At 50.5% G+C, this 20929-nt stretch overlaps 1 protein-coding gene across 1 annotated transcript in view; it reads right to left on the bottom strand.

The window, feature by feature from the left end:
- The window catches only part of SDK1 (sidekick cell adhesion molecule 1), a 745496-nt gene that overhangs the window by 192218 nt on the left and 532349 nt on the right, over window positions 1–20929 (bottom strand). The gene's annotated exons all lie outside the window — the stretch shown is intronic.

Below are 20929 nucleotides of genomic sequence, written 5' to 3' on the forward strand. Positions count from 1 at the left end.
GTGAGTATCAAGCTATAAATAATTCAGCTCATCCCTCTGGTGACAAGGGAGAAAAAAACACGAGATGGTTTTGCAACTCTTCTCTCAAATATGTGTAATATCAAAATTAAACTATGCCCAGTACACATTACTACTGTTTATCCAGGGAAAACGAAGACTGATCAAATATTTCTAGAATAGGAATTTCAATAAAGGGTGGAGACAGAGGAGACTGGAAATAAAGAATAAATGGACATCATGGCAAATGCAAAATGCTTCCCAGAGGACCTGAGGCTGCAGAGACGCGTCACCCGCGTGAGCAGCTGAGGGGCTCCCTGGTCGGTTCCACCGCGGGCAGCGCGGTCAGGGCCGTGGAGAGAGAAGAGGCAAGGAAAGAGGGCTGCCCTCTAGTCACAGCCCCACAGCGCTGAGTCCTGCTCTCACTGACTCACCTGTACGAGACGTTGGAATGAAAGGTTCGTGTGAATTAAAAAAAAAAAAATCTTGCTGCAGGCAGAACCAACAAATCAATTTTTAAACCTATATATCAACTACGCTAACAGGAGTCGCTTCCACGCTACGCTTCGTGGACCCTCAGGTCTCCTGGAAAGCCCTGGGCAGCCTGCCCCTCCCCACAGCCGGTGCCCGTGCGGGTGGCACCGTGGGGCCCATGGGGCTGGTGGTCAGACCTCCGTGTGCAGACAACGTTCGCGACAAAGGACAAGGGCTCAGGAATGCCAGTCACATGAGCAGCCCGCCTGTCATCTGTGAAAGTCGCTGATGAGGAGAAACGACCCGAGGAGCTAATATTTACACACGGTCGTGTGACGTGAAGGAGAGCAGCAGGGTGCGGGGAGGTCGCCGAGCAAGGTGTTAATTTGGCATTAATCGCCTCTGGCCGGGCGCCCAGGACGGAGCCTGTGCTCAGCACTTGTCCCGCCAGCCCGGGGGGCACGGTCCCCGGAGACAGGCCCCCGACTGCCCACCGGGTTGGTGGGCCAGCGCCCAGCTCACAGCCCCTGGGGATGGGCAGCCGGTACCCCCAGGAGGGGAAAGGAGGAAGCTGCTGGTAACGGGGATTCATACGGGACGGGGACTTCTGTTCGTGTGGCTCTCACTGCCCCAACGATGACAGGAGCTCAAGGCCCCTCAGCTGTTGGGTTGGCAGGACAGGCCACATGGGCAGCTGCACTTGCGGCTGGGACGTGTCAGCCCATCCTCAAACCCGTGTGAGCACGTGGATTAAACAGAACAGCAAAGAGACTTAAAGTGGAACAGCCCGCCGCACCTCCCAAATGTGATCTTTGTGGCTTGTCAACGGGCAACCTGGCTTCAGTCGGGCGGGGAGCTCAGGGCTGCTCCCAGGGGCCCTCGAACCCCAGCGCACAGAGCTCCTTCCTCGGGAGCCGTTCCCTCTCAGAAGGAGGGCTCCTCACCTGTCTGTCTGTCGGTCCACCTGTCCATCTGCTTTACCTGCTGAGCACTCTGCACAGAGTGGGAGGTAGGGAGCAGACTGCTTCAGACAGAAACCATGAACTGATCCCCATTTCTAGCTGTGTTAGCAGCGGCCCCAAGGTGGCCACGTCTGTCCTGGGTGTCTCCAAGCCGAGACCCCTTTCCCCTGCCCCAAGGTTATTATTCCTCCATCCAGACATTCTTCTCATCTTTCATTCACTAATAGCTCCTTCTTCTTGTCCTGTGGACCTAAGTCTGCTTTTCAGTGGGCTTTTACTTCTAAGTGAGAGGAAAAATCATAGATGTGCATTTTTAACCTGCCAAGCTGACATTTCTACCATTTTTTCCTTCCACATTCAATTCTTAGCAGAAAAGTGCAAAGACTATCTGGGCATTTTAAAAAGAATAAAATGACCTCTTCATTTCTGCTATTCCCACAGTATCTGAGATACAGTAAGTACTCCACAGATACTCAACGATTGGTTAATTTTTCATAAATATTCTACAATAATGAGTCACTATTACCACTGCCAGGAAAATTACCTTCTCCTCCAGTGTTCTGCATTAAAAAACATGTTTAAAAACCATATGCCAGTGTAGTAAGAATTATTTCCAAGAAAAATGAAAACAAAATGGGAAGCGGGAAGGAAAGCGTGTTTCACCAAGTTCCCACACGGCTGCCCAACGCGGCTACATGTTCACATTCACAAATGTTGCCCCATTTAATCCAACAACAAGCTATTAAGATGGCTATTAGCACCCCTTTTATGCATGAGAAAATTGAGCCCCAAAGTCACGTGACTTCAGATGGCAGAGAATGGGTTTTAAACACAAATGTCCTCATCCTAAATTCATAATCTTTCTTTCACATGACGACGCCTCCTCCCAATAAAAACTTCGGTTGTGCTCAGTTAACCAAAAATTAAATTAACTGGAATGCTCGTTCCCCTGAGCATTTCCTTAATTGGGACTTTACTGTAGCATCTTCACTGAATGTCTCCCAGGCTGGTGTATGTGGTTGGGAGGTGGAGACACAGGCTCAAGAAGAGGGTTTCTGCCGAGGTCAGCAGCAGTGGGCACCAGGCAGCTTCAAAAGCAGAAAGCCAAATGCTTTGTAGTCCAGGGAAGAAAGGCTCCTGGCAGGGGGACCTGGGGCCCCATCTGAGCCGGCTTCCCCCACAGGAAACCCTCAGTCATCAGAGAGGCGGAGTGGAGAGAGCTGTCCAGGTTGCATTTAATTAAAAAGTACATTTAAAGAAGATTGAATCACTCAGATGGGGGGAAAAAAAGTTCAAAGTGTACCTGAACTGCTAAGCTGTGGAATTACTGCAGCTACAGCAGATGAAGGGCAGACGTCCCGATGCCCGGCAGTCAAGACTGTGTCCTCGGGGTCGGCCTAGTGGGGATGGATGCAAACCACACTGGCCAGGGGAGCCCGCGGGGAGGCGGGAGGTGCTGACCGAGAGCCCAAAGGGAGGAAGCAGCCGCAGGCATCCAGATGCAAAGGCTTGAACTCTGGGGACTGAGCGGGGCACAGGAGGATGCGGGAAGCCAGCCCGGTGACCCCACGAGTCCGTGGGAGACAGCCACGTTTGGACTGGGTGGTGGAGGTGAGACGGGAACTGGGATGTTCTCAAACAGAGCACACGCAGTGTGGGTGAACTGGACGTAGGCACGATGGTAGGACCGAGCTGGAAGAGGGCCCTGCGGGGTCTGAGAGGGCAGGACCAGGTAAAGGCCGTGTGGGCAGTAAGCCAGCCGCCTTGGAGGCGGGAGGCCTGATAGTCTCCAGGCTCGTCGGCAGCCTCTGGCTGTTCCTCCGTGCTTGGTCCCTGCCTCTCTGCTCCCAAGACAGACACTCACTTGTCTTACCCACACAACCCCCTCTCAAAACAGCTGCCCATTCCTCATAAATAAATAAATAAACAAATAAAACGAAAATGGAACTACCGTACAACCCAGCAATGCACTTCAGGGTGTACAGTTGATCCTTGAGCAATGCTGGGGTTATGGGTGCCGGGCTCTGGCAGGTGACAAAGCCCACCTAGCCTATGGTTGGCCCTCTGTACACACAGTCCCTTCATATACACGCTCCCATACATGGTCCCTCCCCTCCAGATACAAGGTCCCTCTGTACACACAGTCCCACCAGATACGTGGTCCCTCCAGATACACAGTCCCTCCAGATACATGGTCCCTCTGTACAAGTGGTTCCACATCTGAGGCTTCAACCAAGACAGAGCAAGGGGTACCACAAGTATTTACTATTAATGAATGCATCTACGGGCAACACAGCAAGCCCTCATTTAAGTTCAGTTCAGTTCAGTCACTCAGTCGTGTCTGACTCTTTGCGACTCCATGAATCGCAGCACGCCAGGCCTCCCTGCCCATCACCAACTCTCGGAGTTCACCCAGACTCATGTCCATTGAGTCAGTGATGCCATCCAGCCATCTCATCCTCTGTCATCCCCTTCTCCTCCTGCCCCCAATCCCTCCCAGCATCAGAGTCTTTCCCAATGAGTCAACTCTTTGCATGAGGTGGCCAAAGGACTGGAGTTTCAGCTTTAGCATCAGTCCTTCCAAAGAAATCCCTGGGTTGATCGCCTTCAGAATGGACTGGTTGGATCTCCTTGCAGTCCAAGGGACCCTCAAGAGTCTTCTCCAACACCACCAAGTTCAAAAGCATCAATTCTTTCGGTGCTCAGCCTTCTTCACAGTCCAACTCTCACATCCATACATGACCACAGGAAAAACCATAGCCTTGACTAGATGGACCTTTGTTGGCAAAGTAATATCTCTGCTTTTGAATATGCTATCTAGGTTGGACATAACTTTCCTTCCAAGGAGTAAGCGTCTTTTCATTTCATGGCTGCAGTCACCATCTGCAGTGATTTTGGAGCCCAGAAAAATAAAGTCTGACACGGTTTCCACTGTTTCCCCATCTGTTTCCCATGAAGTGGTGGGACCGGATGCCATGATTTTAGTTTTCTGAATGTTGAGCTTTAAGCCAACTTTTTCACTCTCCACTTTCACTTTCATCAAGAGGCTTTTGAGTTCCTCTTCACTTTCTGCCATAAGGGTGGTGTCATCAGCATATCTGAGGTTATTGATATTTCTTCTGGCAATCTTGATTCTAGCTTGTGCTTCATCCAGCCCACCATTTCTCATGATGTACTCTGCATAGAAGTTAAATAAGCAGGGTGACAATATACAGCCTTGACGTACTCCTTTTCCTATTTGGCACCAGTCTGTTGTTCCATGTCCAGTTCTAACTGTTGCTTCCTGACCTGCATACAGATTCTCAAGAGGCAGGTCAGGTGGTCTGGTATTCCCATCTCTTTCAGAATTTTCCACAGTTTATTGTGATCCACACAGTCAAAAGCTTTGGCATAGTCAATAAAGCAGAAATAGATGTTTTTCTGGAACTCTTTTGCTTTTTCCATGATCCAGCAGATGTTGGCAACTCTCTTGCTTTTTCCATGATCCAGCGGATGCTGGTTTTAGTCTTCATTTAGCAGCACCTAAACCCAGCAGGAAGCGGCCCCCTCGAGCCGGGGCAGCGGGCTCTCATCATCCGGCAGCGTCCTGACCTGTGGGGAGGCCTGTCTACCCCCTGGGATGAGGAGGGCAGGCGTGCTCGTTGTCTTTGCAGGAAACAGACGCCAGGGCTACAAGAGCCCCCCTGTGGGTACTTGTTGAAGGAAGAACTAAGTCTCAGAACGTGGTTGGTCATTACTATCCAGTCTTCATTGCTGAAGGGTGGTAACAGTAGTAGCAACCTGTTATTTCTGCGGCACAGTGCTGGGCACTGTAAGCGCGGCGTGGGGTGGGGTTTAACTGCAGAGGTCAGAGGTCAGTGACGTCGAGGAGGCTCGGGTTTATAGAGGAAGAGAGTCGAGTCAGCAGAACTGGTAGGTTATTGTGGGGCCGGGAGAGCCGGGGTGGGGAGTGGGCAGCAGGGCAGGGGACGCGGCAGGACGTGGCGGGGTGAGTCCCTCCAGGGGACAAGGCAAGGCTGGGGCCAGGCCCTGGGGAGACGGCTAGGCGTTCACCAGGCAGACGAGGGGGCAGAGGCGTTTCGGGAACGGAAGGTGGAAACTGGGTTGGCGTGTTTGGAAAAGTGTAAGTGGTTCTTGAAGGTCGAGGGGAAGCTGGGGTCTGTGGGTGGCCTCAGGGGAGGCTGTCCACGGCAGGGGGCTGTCTACAGAGTCTGGGCTTCGTCCAGTAAGGAACTGAAGGACTTGGGGGAGGAAAGCTGTGGTGGAGACAGTAGGAGGCAAAAGGGAGGAGGGTGGGGGAAGAGGAGACACTGGGCTTGAGCTCCTGCGGGTTCTGGCGGGAGAGGTCTGGGTGCAGGCGGAGCATCCAGCAGGGCGAAAGTTTAGGAGCCAGGGCGGGCTGGGTGATGGTGTGCACGCGCGAGGCAGGCGAGAGGCGCTGTGGGGGTCCACGGTGGGTCAGTGGCACCAGATGGGGAGGCCGCCCCCCAGCCCCCATGGTGAGAGCACGGAGTCAAGGTCAGAGGATGGGCTGGGCCTGGGATGGAGCCCAGTGCCTCCGTCTAGAAGGGCAGGCAGAGCAGCGCACGGGGCCCGGGCGACAGGCAGCCAGGGCAGTGGAAGAAGGGCGAGGAAGACGTGATGACAGGAGGAGACACAGGCTGCTGTTTCTTCCAAACGGACCAGAGTTCTCCCACAGACAGTCAAGGTTTCTAAAGATGCAACTTTGCATCTGCCTGGTGGAACAACTGCTAAGGAACGCGGGGCTATATATATACGAGCAAAAATCCTGACCTCCGCCAAGAAGCCGCTCACCGTCCACAGAGCTCACCAGACACGCTCAGCGGGAGCCCCTCTCCTGCTCAGTTGTATCGCTCAGCTTCTGCACCCCGGCCGCCTCCCACCATTCTCAACTGCTTTCTGGCAACAAAAACACCACTTAATTGGCCAGTCTCTTATGATTCTTAACCTTCTTCCTTGCACAACTGGGTACATTGGTGCCCTTTTGGGGGATGGGTGAAACAGCTCCGAGACATTTCACTTAAAGAAAATCGAGTGGCTTTTCTGCTCACCAATTGCTTTTGCAGCCACATGGAGTCTGTCATCTTTGTCTGCATTATTCAAATGGCCTGGCAAAGGGGTCAAGTGCCTTCCCGCACGCTGAAGCATCTCAGCGTGCGCACCACAGGGAGCTGGCGTCTTGAGAGCTTGAATGCTGCAGAGCTGAACCCTCCAGGGCACGTGTCTTTTAGGAGACTAGGAGATATACGCATGTGTGTGCATACATATGTGTACATGTATGTGTGCTCAGATGCTCAGTCATGTCTGACTCTTCGCAACCCCATGGACTATAGCCTGCCAGGCTCCTCTGTCCATGGGATTCTCCAGTAAAGAAGACTGGAGTGGGTTGCCACTTCCTTCTCCAGGGGATCATCCCAACCCAGGAATCAAACCCGTGTCTCTTGCATCTGTCTCCTGCACTGGCAGGCGGACTCTTTACTACTGGCGCCACCTGGGAAGCCCCATATGTGTGCACATATAAAATAGATATAATCTCCAAGAGCTCACAGAAATTATTATTATTATTTTTTTTTGTTAACATGTAACAATAAATGGTACACGTGCCACCGGCAAACCGGGTCGTGTCCTCGTATTCTAAGAGGTGAGTTTCTCGAGGCAGAACCTAGGCAATTTTAAGAGGTACTTTATTCTGAAAACTGAAATAAACAGCATGAATTTTCTCCTGACTGGAAAAATCACGTTCACTAAATTGAAAGTTCCTCCCACCTTTTACTTTCCCCAGGCTTACTCTTTAGTTTCCCCTCGCCCAGCCCCTGAACGGGGGAGGTGGCTGTGTGAGTTTCTGGGCTGATAATCTGTCGTGTGTGGAGCTAAGAGAGCTTTCCTGTCCTTTCAAACACCGCATACCCTCTTGATCATTAGCCAGAACCCAGTCATGACCTTGAAGGCACGGGGCGGTGCGGCGGGGGATGGAGAGGGGGCGTGTGGGGCTGGGGGCGTGTAATGGGGCAAACCCCACTACAGAAGCTCCCCCTGCCCCCTCCGGACGAGTCTGTACCAGCCGGCTCAGGTCTTCTTGTTTACTGGCCAACGGTGGGAAGAGAGAAAAATGGGAGGACACACAGCAGTGCGTCCCATTTACACTGTCATCCTTACATGTACTTCCATTTTTATCTCAATACACTTCTGGACTTTCCTATTGACAAGAGACGATAAATAAAATAATATGACAGCTTGACAAACAACCCAGCCCTTTCTTTTCTTCTCATTTATAATGTACTTGAGAACTTGCACACTTGGAAATGAATGGAACGTTACCAAGAATGTATTTTCATCGGCTTTTTACTGGGCAGGGAAAAATGAAGGTGTGAAAGGCAACTTTGCAGTAGGCTTATTCATTTATTTATTTATTTTGGGATACGCGCAAAGTGGTAAACCGGAGAGCTGGAGTGTGGATTTAGGATCTGCGTGGTTGGACACCAGAGCGATCCACATAACCAGAGACAACAGCTGATAACCTGCTTTTCATTTAAGTGTATAAATGCAAAACCTACTGCTTAATGGGCTTCCTAGGTGATGCCAGTGGTAAAGAATCTGTCTGCCAATGCAGAAGATATAAGAGACATGGGTTTGATCCCTGGGTCAGGAAGATCCCCTGGAGGAGGGCATGGCAACCCACTCCAGTATTCTTGCTGGAGAATTCCATGGACAGGGGAGCCTGGTGGGCTACAGTCCATAGAGACATGAAAGAGTGGGGCACGACTGAAGTGACCCAGCATGCACTCGCTGCTTAACAGTAGAAGAAGCATTGCTGTTTTGGTCACCCACGGGCGACCCCACGGACCACAGCCCATCAGGCCCCTCTGTCCCTGGGATTTCCCAGGTAAGAATACTGGAGAGGTTTGCTATTTCCTCTTCCAGCAGATCTTCCCAACTCAGGGATCCAACGCAGGTCTCCTGCACTGGCAGGTGGATTCTTTAACACTGAGCCACCAGCAAAGCCCAAAAGAAGCACATCCAAGAGAAAATCCGTGTGCAGTTCAGTGGGCCAGAGGAGTAAGAGGTTATTTTTCATGAGATTAGTTCCATTTTCCAAATGGTGTTCTGAAATTATTGAGAGTGTCCCTAGGAGCAGTAATAGATCACTTTTAGCCTCTATGAGAAATGTCCTTGAATGATTTTGCCAAACATGCAATCTGGGTGTGGAGCCGACTGGGGCAGTTGATCCCCACATAAGACTATTAGCATGGATGATGGGGAGCCACAGGGAACCTTGGGGGGCCTTCTGAAGCCTTGGCCTCTCCCACTACCCTCACCTCCAGAGCTGGAGGGGCTCCAGAGTTCACACGAGACCCAAAGCACGTAGAGGCTGGTAGACCGGCAGGAAGAGAGCCATGGCATGGAGCAACCCCCAGAGGAGGAATCAGACCCACGGGGATTTCTGTGAGGACCGTGAGCCCGCTGTCAGGGGCAGGAGATACCCCGACAGGGCCTGCCCCGGGGGCTGGGGGCTCTGACGGGGACGGGACAGCCCTCCCTGCCACGCTCGTCCCCGGGCCCCCATGCCAGGGCACCCTCCGCAAGCAGCGCCAGTCTGTCTGTCTGTCCCCACGGGAGTGTGGCCGGGAGCACGGGCACCGCCCCGGCCACTCTCTCAGCACCTGGTGCCCAGCGGTGCCCAGTAGGCATCTACTGACTGAACAGAGAGCAGGGCTCAGCTTCCCTGGCTCACTGGCCACGTGCCAGGTGCTCTCTGAATCGTCCCAAAGCCACCCTCACCCCCGACTTGAGCGCCACGCCCCCCAACAACCCTCCCCGTTCCTGCCCCGCTCCCTGCACGGTTGCCCCCTGAACCCCCACCCATCTGCTGAGGTCAGGGAGCATGTCACCTCCTCCAGGAAGGCTTTCCGGGCTTCCCTACCCGGGGTGGTGGGTTCACTGATGCACCCACATGGGTGTCTCTCCCTTCTCTGTCTCCTGTGCCCACACTTCCGAGGGTCACCTCTCAGTAAACACTCACACCCACATCTTCCCTGAGCTCACACGTTCCGTTTCTGGGGAGCAGTGAGGTGAACGTGTGTGTCCTTCAGAGGAGGGCATCTGTGCGAGCACATAGCTGCCCCGTCCCGTGAACGCCTGAAGGTGTGTGATCCACATATACCTCTGTCCTCCTCAGAGCCTCTGGCAAGCAGTAAGTGCCTAACAGGTGCTTGCCAAACTGAATCTAACTTTACAGTTTCCAAATTAATATCAATATCTGTTTCTAAGACAATCAAATCTCATCCCAAGACCAGCATCTGGCATGTAAGTTCTTGGAGAGAAGCTCAGCTCTGCTCCTTGGATGTGCTTATGACTCTCGGCCAGGCTCAGATCTGCTAAAATATCAGCTGTTCTTTACACAGCATGATTCATAAACAGAATCTGTAACTAGAAAAGTGTCTGTGACAGATAAAACCCAGAACAAAGAAATGCAATCCTGAATCCCTGGAGAAAACAGAAGATTATCTTAACAAACGCTCTAAGCACGTGAAAGAAAAAAGGGGATAAGTAAGAGAGAAAGGGGTCACGGTATGCTCACAGAATGTTATCTGGAAAAATCGCAATCGTGCCCCCCGCCCCCTGCCACACTAAAATACAATGAGGATCTTTAGAGAACCAGACTAAATTGAAGTTATTTTCCCTTGCTACAGATACCATTGTTCAACTCACAGACTAGAAATTATGGCAACTGAAGCTGAAGGTAAATTCATGGGCTAGTTATACAGACGCCTGCTCGGGAAGCTGTGCTGCTGGCGAACACTCCCTGGGCTGTTACTTTTTGAAGACTTCGCTTGATTGGAACGACATAACACTGAAAGCACTATATTTTACGCCTCCCCCCAGCCACGTGAAAACATGAAGAACTGAGGGGCCAATATTGTGAGAAACAGGTTTCTCAAGGTCTCAGCTCTTTCCCAGAAGGGGCACCCCACAGACCCACAGATGACCCTCTTTTCATGTTTCCGTGTGAGACTGATGTCCTAAATAAAAGCAGAGCTTCTCAAATGAGAAATCCAGAAACCAATAAAACCTCTCATTTACATATTTAGTGTTTCATAAAACCGAGATGCCGCGAGGTGGTTCTGCCCAGAATTGAAGGAACGCTTTATCAATCACGCGGTGTTTTTTTATGCACTCCCACCTTAAACGCTAATGTTCATACAAACGTACTGAAGAACACTTCCTCTGCTGTGTTTTTAGGTAATCAACTTCTTATTTATTTCATCTCAGAAGAGAGAAAACTCGGAGGCAGAAAGTCTTGTAGGACCTCTATCCTAACCAGCGTAGAACAACTGTGAGCACTGAAAGTTCCAAAACAATAAATAGTAAGTAAATGATTTAATGAATAACTGTGTCCATCAACCATATTCATCCCAAGCTGATTCTGGGAATAGAACCGTGTTCTGCTTTCTGACATTAGGATCAAGGAGCAGTTCTCTCTGGAGGATGGAGGCAGGGCTTTAACTCAGCTCATCTCCGGGTGGGCCAGGCGGGGCTGTGCCCTCCACCTACATGGTGTGGCTGACTGCTTGCCCTGTACCAGGGCAGGTTTTGGGCTCAGCCTCATTGGAGAGTCATCATCCTGAGTGAGGATGAGATGGTTGGGTGGCAACACCTACTCAGTGGACAGGCATCTGAGCAGACTCTGGGGGAGTGCAGCAGTCCATGGAATGCAGCGGTCCACGGAGTCGCAAAGAGTCCGCCACAACTTAGTGACTGAACAGCAACAACAGCACCCTGAGTGGGGAGCCCTGACCCCACGAGGAACAAGTAAGCAGGCTGGAGAGTAACATCGCGCTTGGCCTGAGCACACAGGTGAGATGGGATGAGGCCTTGGCTTTGCCTTGGTCTTCCTCTCTCTCTCCTGCTCCTGCCTGTGCTCTCTCCCCTCTGTCTGCCTCTGGGGACTAGGTGGGTCATTGTCCTTGACGAGGCCACAGCAAACACGATCGCAGAATGAGCGGGGCACGGAGGCTTTGATGGTGAAGGATGAGAACTCAACTGCGGAGGAATGCCCCCTCTGTTTCCCCATCTCGTTTCTTTTTTGTTAGACTTGCTGTATCAGAATTACCCTTGGGTGTGACAACAGAGGTACAGACAAATCAGGAAATCTTAGGAGAAGAAAATATTTCTTTCTCTGTCTGCCCTAGCTTCCCTTAAATGAATAAAGTCAGTCCCGTGGTGCAAGAATAGAGTGCTCAGCTAGAACAAGACATTTTCCGATATGACCCAAGGTTATCTATTTAAACCAACTGGTTCTCCACTCAGTCTGCCAGGAAGCAAGGATTCTTTTTTTTTTTTCTTTTTTATGTCAACACAATCTCATTTATATTTTGGTCTAAAATCAGCACTGACAATAAATCTAAGGTTGATGACAGAAAGAGGGAGAGTACATAAAACAGAAGCTGTGCATATAAAGAATTAAGCATACAGAACACAGCCAAGATCCCGCTGAAGATATATACTTGCAAATAGATTATCACAAGCCTTATGAGGGGAGTGCACTGCTGGTAGAAACATAAGAAGTCTGTTCACATAAACTAGAAGGCGGATGAATAAAGAATAAAGTCCTAAACCCATTTATGTGATTGTTCAAATATATTAAGGAAGAATTTGGTCAGTGCGGGCCTATTTAACATGCAGAAGGTCGATGATTACTCAGCAAATCTGGACAGTGCAAACTATCAGTTCAAACAAACGAGCCCTGAGAGTGCTCCCGCTGTAGTTTTAAAGCAGTGTGGGTGCTCCGCCTTCTGTGTGACAGCATGAATAACAGATTTATAGAGAATTTATAGGAAATCTAAAAGTAATTATGGCAAATCATTAAGTGACAGGCACTTCCACCAAACCTCTCCACAGCTTCCAATGAGAGGATGCCATCCAGGTGTTTAAAAATTTGACTTAGTCTCTGTTCAGTCCATGGAATGACTTGCTTATAAGCCGTGAAACGCCCCCACAACCCTCCAGACTGGGAGACAGAAAGGGACTGGAGCTAGGACGAAGCTCTCTTTAAGCCACACAGGATCAATCAGCATGTGGATGTGGGCGGAACTCAGGATGGCAGGCAGTGGGGAGCTTAAGGAGTGTAAAATCTGCCCCATGTGCAAGAATATGAGGCAAGGATTCCCCCCAGATTATTTCCCCGCAAGGTGAGAGATGCCTCTCTCAGATGACAAATGCTCCCTTTATTTCTTTATTTTGAAAATTAAGGACTGTTTGGGAAAAACATTTTAGCCTAAAATAACCCTCATCAAAACATATGGTGGTTACCTGACAGGAGTCAGAAAAGATGTAGAAATTTAACATAGGTTTAGCAATAATTCTCTGGGGGTACGACCTCCTACTTACTGGTTATTGTCATGAAAAGGGCTTTTAAATATCATTTTGAAAAGCAAAATACTAAGGAAGTACATCACACTGTTTGCTGCTACCCAGCAGCAAAACAATGATGAGGAAGCTCTTTATAGACTGACAGAGAAAGGCCTCCAAGACGAGCTGATAAATGAAAAAAGCAAATACTGAAAAGCAAGTATGGCAGGTTCCCTGCAGGGTAGAAGAGAGGGGAGAAATGAGACTATACATGCATGTTTGCTTCTATTCACATTAAAAATGATGGAACAAAAATTAAAAATAATTCAGTAAGACAGATGCAGAAATCTTTTTTTTTCTTTTACAACTAGGCTTTTCTACAAAATAGCTATAGATAAGACCTTCTAAATGATGTTAAAAATACAAGTTAAATACATTCATAAATATATTTTTCTTCTTCTAAGCCTGGTACAAAATTTATTTTTCTCAGAGTATCTTTTCTGGTTAATTAATTTCAACCCCCTTACTAATTAGCTTAATTTGACATCAATACTTTCAGTTTGCAAAACACTGAAAAACAACATGCAGTTTTACAAACATTCTTAAGACCTTTTTATTGATATCTTCTAAGCTTCTTCTCAAGCCTTCGTGTGCACACAAGTCACCTGGGAACCTGTTCAAGGGCAGATTCTAAACCAGCGGGTCTGGGTGGATGGAGCTGAGGTTCCCCACCGCTCAGCTCTCAGGGGAGCCTGTCCTGCGGGCCATGCTCTGGCAGCAGGGCTCCCACTCCTTAGAGGGGAAAGATCATGCTTCTCAGCACATGGTGAGTTTTCAATATGTATCAACCAACTCACTGCTCCTGAGTGGAGCTGGGACCGGCAGTACAGACCTCTCCTGGGGGGTGGCTGGAGGGGCAGAGACTCAGGCCACACTCCAGACCCCCCGAATGAGGACCCGAATGGTCAATTCTGAGTGACACGTGTGCTCATGCAATTGGAGGAGCTCTGTGCTAGGTGATCTTGCTCTTCAGTTAGGATTATATTCACATGGTTATCAATTACATAAAAGAAAACACACAGAAACACCCTGTCTTCATGAACATGAAGGAGGGGGTGGAAGGAGGCAAGGTGTGGCACAGCTACCGGGGAGAAGAGGCAGGAGGAAACCTGGGGTGAGTCCAGGGGCTGCTGTGCAGCACCGACACCTCCAGAGACTCTGGAGGACACCGGCTGGTGGCGCCTCCGTCCTGCAGAGGAGTAGCAGGCAGAAGGCGGGCTGAGCTCGGCAAGCTGAGCATGCTAGAAGGTCGACAGGGGACTGACGCCCCAGGAAATGACTGAAATTTGGACATCATGGTGTGGAGGAAGGAGAGGATGCTAGAAGGGGGCTAACAAATTGGGCAGTGGAGACAAGCTCCGTGTTGAAGAAGTAAACAGGCAAAGGCAGGAAAAGTGGGAGGGAAGGAAGACCATGAACAGAATTAAGGACCCCAAAGGCAGAGACTTTCAGATTGTAATTGCAGCACACTCGCTGACTGCTTAGCATGGGCCAGACACTGCGCTTTTCTCCACGTGTCCATTATCGTGTGTATTTTTTTGTTGTTCCAGTTTTGACAGGTAAGTAAACAGACTCACAAGGTAGTGCCCCTGCCTACAGGACAGAGCGAGGATGTACACCCAGGGCTTTATAACTAGACTCCCACCCCATCCTGACTCCAATGAAGAGGTCCAAGGTGCGGCCGTGCACAAGTAACAGAAATAAAAGCCCAGTGAGAGAAGGCTGAGAGATCCTTCAGCCAGAGTGATCACTTCGAATGCTGCACTCAGGCCAGTGTTCCCAGAACCCAGCTCGTCACCCTCAGACCCTGACGGCTGCTGCAGGACCTGGCACTTCCAGTCTCCGCCCTCTGCCTGGGGTGGGAGTCACTATGGAGGCTCACCAATATGTTGAGTTCTCTTCTCTGTCTTGACACAAGAGCAGGGTCCTTCCCTGTTCCCAAAGAGTTAGGTATCAAGAACAGTTAGCTGTGTGGCTGGTTTGGGCCAGGAGATGAGAGTGGAAGGGACCTGTGTCATTGCCAAGCAGCTTCATCCAAGTGCCGGCGTGTGACCCCCATGCCCTGCAGTGAGCCTGGGGACAAGGCCCACGTGGTGGAGCAGGGGCGCCGTGCGGCGAGGACGCTTCTCCCGCACTGCACCTCCGCTGCACGAGCAATCTGAGTGAGGAACAAACTGCTGCTGGGGCCCCGGGGGCCTTCAGGTGGTCTTCACTGGGGTGCTCCTCTGTCTACACTGATGGCTTCACTTGGTTCCCCACCCAGAGTATCCGTCTCCACTTCTCTCCAGCGCCCCTCCCCAGCTCCGGTCATTCTGGTTTCCTCGTGCCTGGTCTCCAGCGCCCCTCCCCAGCTCCGGTCATTCTGGTTTCCTCATGCCTGGTCTCCAGCGCCCCTCCCCAGCTCCGGTCATTCTGGTTTCCTCGTGCCTGGCCCGCGAGCCCCACTGCTTTAGCTCTGCGCCTGGCTCCTATCCAAACCTCCACCCTCCGCACCGATCCACCACTGACCGCAGAGGTCATCTAGTTTCGCAGACATCCTTCAGGGGCCAGATCAAACTCCTCCACCTCTGAAGATTTCCCTAATCACTCTCACCCCTTCTCCCAAATCCACACGACCCTCACAGAATACATTACAAAAGGCAACACTGCAATAAAGGGTTGTTTGAAGACATTTAGAAGATCAGTTCTGTCGCTCTGTCTAAAAATGCCAACAGAATCCTGAGGTTAACCTTCAAAAGCCCCTGGGGGCGGGGGACACGTGATGCTACTTGTATGCTCCTTGCAGGTTAGAGTACAAATCTGGAATGCTCTTCTGGTTGCCAGATCTCCAGGAAAGGAGGAAAGAGTTAGAAAGGTCTGAGGAAGACACATAAAACACCTAGGCGATGGCAGCCTCACCTGAGGGTGCCAGGCCTACGCAGGGCACTGGTTCAGTCTGGCAGATGCAGGCTGGGCAAATGGTCACCAGCCACGAAACACTGAAGCCAAAGAACAAGATCAGCAGGGACGCAGCCGTCAAGTCTTAGTAATGAATGATGGAATTGGGCGGCAAGTCTTGACTTCAAGGCTGACTCTGCCCAGATCATAGTTTGACCAAGAGTGATGATAAACACAGCGGTTCCCAGCCCTTAATGAAGCTTTGAGGCAGCTAAGACTCCCTCGAGGAGACTCCTGTGCGTCTGGCGCTGACACTGGGAAGGACAGCTGTATGCGATGCGTCTCCTGAGGACACTGACAAAGAGAATCAGACAGGACAGAGCTGGGTCCAGTGAGGCACATTTTATCTTCCTCAAAGAAGTCAACCCCTACAAGGCAGTCTGGCCGAGTGGTTGAGAGGACACGCCGGGGACTCACCCAACCGGCCTCCAGCTCTCAGCATCCCCCTCAGCTGGGTGACCGTGGACAAGTTCCTGACCATCTCCAAGTCTTAGCTTCCTCCTTTGTAAGTGAGACAACTCCTCCTGCCTAAAAGTGAAAGTGTTCATCACTCAATCGTGTCTGATTCTTTGCACACATATGGACTGTAGCCTGCCAGGCTCCTCTGTCCATGGGATTCTCCAGGCAAGGACAGTGGAGTGGACTGCCGTTCCCCCTCCTCCGGGGGATCTTCTGACACAGGGATTAAACCAGGCTCTCCTGCACTGCAGTGAATTCTTTACCATCTGAGCTGCCAGGAAAGTCCAAGAATACTGGAGTGTGTAGCCATTCCCTTCTCCAGGGGATCTTCCTGACCCAGGGACTGAATCAGGGTCTTCTGCATTGCAGGTGGATTCTCTACCATCTGAGTCACCAGGGGAGCCCCAAGGTTGCTACAAATGTGGAGAAGAAGGTTGACTTCACGGGCCCAGTCCCGGGGGCGGACGGAGGGTGTTCCAGCTCTAGTTACTGCGCTTTCATCACCGTCGCTGCCGTCATCCTCTGTACTACTGGTTTTCCCAGAGAAAACGTGCTCTGCTCCTACAGCTGAGCAGAGCTCAAGCTACATAAAATTGTTTGCAGTTTTGTATTTTGGGACCTGAACTGTTCTTTGCCATTCTTGAGCACTTTCTTTTTTTTTTTTAACTAAAAAACTCTCATCATCATAATCAAGTAATATTTGCACATGTAGATAAAATGTGCATATATTAATAAAATTAACTTGTGAATGGTTTTTAATTAAGTCGTAGAATTGAGGCATTTTGAACTAAATAATAGTATTAGCTCACTACAGGGAATTTAATGCTAGAAAAATAAAGAAAAGATTTGTTCAGTTATCTAGAGAATTCAGACCAAAAAATCCACTTGCACTTTAATCAACTAGCCTAGCAGCCCTAATGGCTCTGGATACAGTAGATAATGACTATAATTTACATTGGCTGAGAATTCTATTAATTTTCTTATACCTTTCTTGAAGTTATATCATTAATTGCTATTAATGCTTCCTAATCAAGACAGAGCCAGTCACTGAAACAATTAACCTATTTCTGAAGGTCCAAATAGAAAGATAATTCATCAATTTCCTACTTTTTCTCCTGCTGCAACACTAGGCTGGCTGTTGTCACTAAATACTCTTCTACTCAGGACTCACAGCGGTGGCTGTCAGCAATCAAGGAAAAACAAAGCATGTGTTCATTTACAAGGGTCACTCCTGTAGTTCTGTGGTGAGGAACAATCATCTGTTAACTCAGGTAAGAATCTCAGTCACAACCACAATTTCCACCATCTGAATACATTAAATGAAGATAGATTCCTGCCACACACACACAAAAAAAAAAACCCCACACACCTCAAAAATCCAGTCTGTTTGTGAAATTAGAGGACATTGTCTTCCGGCTGAGCAGATTTCTCTAAAGTGACCTAAGGAGAGTCCGATCTGGGAGGACGGACGGGGCAGGTCATGGAGCAGGTTACAGATGCCAGCTTCTGTCCCCAGAGGACCAGTGGGACACGGCCTGGGCCATAAACAGGAGTGAGAGCCCCACACCTGTGGTCCCGACAGGGGCCTGTTATGGAGAGGCCTGGCCCTTCCCCACCGCACACGCTCGGGAAGAAGATGGCGTGCGATGCGGGGCAGTTACCACGAACAGGAGGGTGAGGGGGAAGGATGTCCCTGTGACCTTTGGTGCCGCTTGGTGAGCTTGGGAGTTACCATGCCACAACTCCTGGGAACCTGCTGGGTCCGCTGCAAACTAATCAGCAAAGTGGGAGGACTGTGGGCCTGAGGGAAAGGCCTGCCCTGCCCCGGTCACCTCTCAGGGCCCGGGGGAAACACCCTGACCGTCCTCCTCATGAGAGCCAGGCAGGACGTGAGAGCCCAAGGAGGTGTCCCGGCACAGGCCTGCGTCCGCCTGCAGCCTGCCTGCTGCCCCGCAGCTGGGCGCGTGGCCAGGGAGGCCGGGGTGCTCTGCTCCAGGAGGCTGCACCCTTGTCTCCATGCCCAGCTTGGGCCCGCCCCGCTGTGCTGGCCGCGGCACCCCTGGCTGGGAAAGGCGTCCTCCTTCCGCTCCCACGTCCAGGGCAGCACTCTGTCTGAGGCAGGCACCCCAGGAGCAAGACTGCACCTTCTAGCACATAGTCATCCTTCACCCTGTCCTCCCCCACACTCCTCAAGCCACCGCTTGAGGTGAGCCCTGCTCCTAAGAGCTCAGCGTCTGTCAGCAGCATCACTCGCTGCCCGACAGCCAGCCCCACGGGCCACCGGAGGGCACAGCAGCTTTCCCTCGGCCCCAGGTTTCTGAGGTCACCCCCGAGTCACCCTGAATGCTGCCATTAAAACAAAGTCAAACTCCTGCCCCAAGGTGATCTGAACGCACCCATTTTGTGCTTCTTAAATCCTATGGACGTTTCCAAAGGAACAAATAGGGAAATAACTATACTAATACCGAAAATCAGGACTGCTACCCTGCACGGGAGAGTTCTTATGGGGTGGTGCGAATGAGCCCTGCTTGGGGCAAAGGCTTGCTGATCTGAACTCCTAACTCCAGGAGAAAAGTCCAAGGGACTCCCCAGGGAACCGCACAAGCGTGGCCAAGGCCAGCACGAGAAGTCTTCATTTTAAAGCACTTGAAAGAACATGTCCTTTATGAAACAGAACACTTCAGGAAGTTTCTGAATCAAATTGATTCGGATGAGTCAGAAAATCTGAATCAAATAAAAAACTCGTTGAGAAGAGTCAATATATACTATAAATATGAAAATGGAATAATCTGAGATCAGAAAAGATTGTTTTTAGATGAGAATAACAGTTGCCAAAATTAAAAATTCGATAGAAGCCTGGAAGAACAGATCAAAATAGTGTACACAATCAAATCAGTGAATCTGGCTGGAATTGAGGGTTCTTCCTAGAATTCAGAGAAGATAGATTAAATGAGCTATAAGGAGAGGATAAGTAGACTGAAGACTCTTCCAGGAGACCCAGTGTAAGCACAGCAGGAGCCCTGGACGGGAGAGCTGGAGGCAGTGAAAGGAAAGCGCTAACCACGTTAACAGCAGACATGAACAAAGACGATTTGCGTCTTCAACTAAAAGGGCCTGCTGAGGACTAAGAGGGTGAGAGCCACACCGTCACGTCCCAGTGGGATGTGGGGGCTTCGTGGAGAAAGGAAACTTGCAAGAGTTAGGATAGACTGAAGCAAGGTATCCACCCAAAGAAAACAAGAAGGAAAACCAAAGACCTCCAGACTTCTCTACAACATTAAAGCTAGAAGAGGATGAAGTAACTTCTACAGAATTTTAATAGAATTGAACCGTATCACAAATATCCCAAAGATGTAGGTCACCAGCTGAACCTTTCTTGAGGAATCTGACAGGTTCATTCCATGCGACACCCAGGGGTTTTTTGATAAGCAGTGAACAACCGGCCCTGACCTGCTGCTGCTGCTGCTGCTAAGTCACTTCAGTCGTGTCCGACTCTGTGCAACCCCATAGACGGCAGCCCACCAGGCTCTGCCGTCCCTGGGATTCTCCAGGTAAGAACACTGGAGTGGGTTGCCATTTCCTTCTCCAACGCATGAAAGTGAAAAGTGAAAGTGAAGTCGCTCAGTCGTGTCCGACTCGTAGAGGCACCATGGACTGCAGCCCACCAGGCTCCTCCATCTGTGGGATTTTCCAGGCAAGAGAACTGGAGTGGGGTGCCATTGCCTCCTCCGGCCCTGATCTGCAGTACCCTCCAATTTCCCTGGTGGTCATTCCCACCCCGGCAGGTCTGAAGATACAAACACAGCACGACGTTCACTGCACACGGTGCTGGGAGGAGACGCCCACAGCCAGCGCCACCCGCACACGGCTGAAATCTAGCCTCAGCCGCTAACCCAAGGCTGTCCAGAGTTAACTGGCCGGGACTCAGGACTGCTAGGAATCTGCCAATCAGACTTACCTTCTTAAGAATTTTATCAGACAGACAGAGACGACTGTCAGTCCCTGAAGCTGTGATATAAAACTGAGTCTGGTGGCAAAAGAAGTCCGCAAAATAGGCCAGTGAGGAGGAGGAGGGAGCCAGGAGACAGAGAGGGGCGGAGATGGGGCCACCTGGCTCCTGAAGAGCCGGGAAGTGCTTTGCATCCGGGAGGCCTTATTTTTTAGTCTCTCGAGAGGCTTGGGGGCTCCATGAGCTGCTCTCATTCCTTTTGTTCATTTGAACCCTTTTTCCACACTGGAGCCAGCAGGTTTGTACGGGTCTCTGCTTTTTTGCAATTAAAGAGCTCTACTACTACTACTACTACTACGAAGTCGCTTCAGTTGTGTCCGACTCTGTGTGACCCCATTGACGGCAGCCCACCAGGCTCCCCCGTCCCTGGGATTCTTCAAGCAAGAACACTGGAGTGGGTTGCCATTTCCTTCTCCAGTGCATGAAAGTGGAAAGTGAAAGTGAAGTCGCTCAGTCATATCTGACTCCCAGCGACCCCATGGACTGGGTCCTCCATCCATGGGATTTTCCAGGCAAAAGTACTGGAGTGGGGTGCCATTGCCTTCTCCAACTAGAACATGCTTAAAAATTAACAGTTCCACTCCTAGGAATTTATTGTAAAGAAATAATTTCGATATTCACATTAGATGTAGCGAAAAGCATATTCATCATTCTGTCTATA

Source organism: Bos indicus, chromosome 25 (assembly GCF_029378745.1).
Source record: "Bos indicus isolate NIAB-ARS_2022 breed Sahiwal x Tharparkar chromosome 25, NIAB-ARS_B.indTharparkar_mat_pri_1.0, whole genome shotgun sequence".
Classification (NCBI taxonomy): Eukaryota; Metazoa; Chordata; class Mammalia; order Artiodactyla; family Bovidae; genus Bos; species Bos indicus.